This window comes from Pinus tabuliformis, chromosome 8 (genome assembly GCF_031772625.1).
Source record: "Pinus tabuliformis cultivar Carrire ecotype Pingquan chromosome 8, CPIR1, whole genome shotgun sequence".
Taxonomy (NCBI): Eukaryota; Viridiplantae; Streptophyta; class Pinopsida; order Pinales; family Pinaceae; genus Pinus; species Pinus tabuliformis.
Window position 1 is genome coordinate 640,108,191 of NC_142294.1, and position 3,924 is coordinate 640,112,114.

Genomic DNA, 3,924 nt, shown 5'->3' on the forward strand with positions numbered 1-3,924 from the left:
TAAGGAGAATTCACATGGAGCTTATGACATGCTTCATCTTCACTTCTCAGATTAGTATATGGAACACTTTGGGAATTTACTTCTAGTCCTCTATCAAAACGAGTTCTATCCTGTTCCAAGAGAAGAAAATAACTTTTAATTTTAGTAAACAAAACTTTGTAAATAGAGGAATGGAATAAACCAACCACTATTGCAGGAAAAAGCAAATTATCATTGTGTTACCTCCATTTTTCAATGCAAAATGTTGTCAGGGATGACTGATTCTCTTCATGGGACCACAATACTTTGAGAGGAAGGATTGGAATATCCAATGTTTTGAGCAACTGGCTCCAAATCATCAAACAAATGGCCAATTAAACTATCATCCAAATCATTACACACAATGTCATCATTACCTCCACCATGGATGTTTTGCAACCTTTGGCCATCAAAAAAATGAAATTGGACACGTGGAAGGTTTAGGGTGGACATTTGCATCCACGTTATTGATATCATGTTCTTCCCGGTTGCAAGATGTTTCCCTAATGTTATGAACATTTTCAGGAGAGCATCGAATGACAAGATTATGCTGACAAAAAGCATATTCTGATAATGAACTATGAACATGAAATGTTCCTTCCATTAGATCATCCATAGTACAATACTTATGAGGAATTATAAAATCATTTTCAGGAGTGGCTTCAGTCGTTCTTCTAGGATATGTAGCTCTCCTATGCTCATTTACATCATCCTTATTTTGTTGATACCATAAATGTTAGGTCCCTATAATATTAGTGATTACCCCATTACTATTGTAGTTGTATCCCTTATTAATATTGTTGTGCCCATATTTTCCCCATATTGTTATTACTGTGCTCCATACAATCCCTCCATTGTTATTTTTGTGCTTTTATATTATTATTGTTAGGTCGGCTGGGTTATATTGTGACTCCTTAGACTCCTATATATAGAAAGGAGGTTTTGTCATTTGAATCATCCAAGAGCTATTCATTTGTGTAGTGTAAAGGAGGATGGCCCCTCGAAGAGACTGAATTGTAAGGTGTTCATTTATCTTTTCTATCTTTTTGTGAGTTGGTTTCATAACATTTGGTATTAGAGCTTTGGATTGTAGGGTTTCACTACTCCAAATAGGTCATCGTGGCATTTTCACTATAAATTTTTTCTCTGTGATGCTTCAGAAGTGAAAAACAAAACCCATTTGAGATGAAATCGCATTGAACCTCCAGTCTAAATTTCAGATATTTTTGTGCTATATTTGTGGAGATATGACCTGAGAAAGTTGGTCTTTTTGCAGACTCCTGAATTACATTCCAAACAGTGACCTCGGGAAAATAGTCATAACTCTCTCTCTGAGCATAAGATTGAAATTTCGTAAGAAGCTATAGAAATAAGATGGACTATCATCTCTTTAATATATTTCTTAGAGCCAAAGGTCGAAACAGGGACACGTGGCAAGTTGTACAAGTTCGCTCTACTGAACTACTCTATAATCAGGTCATTGTGGGATATTTGCAATAAATCTACCTTGGAGAATCCAATTTGGATCAAACTGGTGACATTGGAAAGAGGACACAAAGGGCTACTACAAGTCACAATTTCGAGACTAGATTATTTGAAATTACAGAGATACATCAGAGGCAATATCCAGTTCCTACAAAGTGAAAAAAGGGTGTGTAGATTTTTTTAAATTTTTGCTTAAGCTTGGTTTGAAAAATTATTTTGAAGGAATTCAAAGGGAATAGTAGAGAATTGTTATCGGTAACTGATGCCCTGAGGAAATAAAATGCAAACACCTAGTAACCAAGCTGAAAGCTCTAACATGACTCATGAAGAAGAGGAAGAAACGCTACATTATATATCAAAACAGCAAGACCAAGTGCAGCAACTTTCACTCTGACAAAAGCTAACAGAAGCTAAGATAAATGGCGTGGAATCTAAGATAAAGGGTGTCGAAGCTAAGATGGACAATTGGAAGATAGATTTGAAGACAAATTTGAAGATAGGAATGGCAAATTTGAAGACAGATTTGAAAATTTTTCTAGAAGAAATACTTAGTAATGGTGAAAGGGTAGTAAAGGAAACTCATGATGCGAACAAAAGAAATGTTAATCATGATTTAATAGACTCTAATGTTGGATCAAGGACCCACCATATTCCAAAAATCGATATGAGGAAGTTTGATGGCAAGGATCCCGCAGCATGGATATTACAGATGGAGCAATTTTTCGATCTCAATAATGTGCAAAACACACAAAAGGTACATATTTCAACTTTATATTTGGAACCAAATTAGTTTGTATGGTATCAATGGCTTTGCTGTCGTAAACAAATTATCACTTGGACAATTTTTATGGAAGAATTGACAACACATTATGAGGATACAAAAAGCAACACCTTTTTTAGCCAATTGATAAGTCTTAAACAAAAGGGTTCAATAATGGAGCACATTGAGGAGTTCCAAAAATTAAACATAACGGTAAAAAATATTCTAGAGGAGAATAGGATTGATGTGTTCATAGGGACTTTAAAGTATAATATCCAACATTATGTTCACCTTTGGGAACCTGATTCATTAGAGAAGGAATTCAGGTTAGCAAGAAAAATGGAAAGAAAAATTATGTCAACCAGGAAGCATACCACTCACAACTATAAATATGGAAGTGTTGTTGCACCTAGTCTTCCACAACTATAAGGTTGACACCACAACAATTGGAAGAAAAAAGAGCAAAAGAGCTTTTTTACCGTTGTGATAGCAGATACACTAAAGGTCATAAGTGTGCTAAGAATAAATTATTCTAGATAGATTGTGAAGAGGAAGAAGAAAAGGAGCAAGAAATGTCAAAAGAAGAGGATATACTCCAGGAACAAAGCCTAGATAAAGAAGAAATGAATCTGACCATATCTTGTAATGCATTGGCTGGAATTACCACTGCTGAAACCATCAAGATAGAAGGACAAATCAAGAAGAAAAGGGTAATATTGTTTATTAAATCAGGAAGTACCCACAATTTTGTTCATTGTAAGATAGAAAAAGAATTAAATTGCTTCCTATATCCAGCACCAGAGTGTCAAGTGATGGTTGCAAATGGAGGAATGAAAAATTTCTCTGGAAAGTGCCATAATATCAAGCTATCCATGGGAGAATATGTATTGACTAGCCCAATGCTTTCCATTCCAATGGGAGGTGTTGATGTTGTACTAGGAGTCCAATGGCTACAATCCTTGGGTAAAATAGCTTTTAATTTTCAAGAACTTTTCATGAGATTTTATGTGGAAGGAAAGGAAGTTGAATTAAGGGGTATTGTAGGGAAACTGAGAAAGATAATCAGCTCTAATGGTATGAAAAAACTTTTTAAAAAAGAACAAAGAGGTGTAATTGCACAATTATGTTCGGTAGATGTTTCCACATCGAAATCATCTATTTCTCCAGATCTCCAAAAATTCTTGGCCAATCATTCCAAGGTATTTGAGACTCCCAAAGGTCTCCCACCTACTCGTGATCACGATCATGCTATTCATCTAATTCCAGGAAGTGTTCCTCCAAACATCAAGCCGTACAGACATCCCTATGCCCAAAAGAGTGAATTTGAATGTATGGTTGCAGAAATGCCAGAGGCTGGTATAATTCAACCTAGTCAAAGTTCTTTCTCTGCTTCAGTAGCATTAGTGCAAAAGAAGGATGGATCATGGCATATGTGTCCAGATTATAGGGAGCTCAACAAGCTCACTATTAAAGATAAGTTTCTCATTCCTATCATTGATGATTTACTGGATGAATCGCATGGATCAATTTACTTCACCAAGTTAGATCTTCATTCAAGGTATCATCAAATCAGAATGAAGACTGAAGACATTCCAAAAACATCATTTAGAACTCATGAGGGTCATTATGATTTTTTTGTCATGCCTTCTGGCCTTACCAAT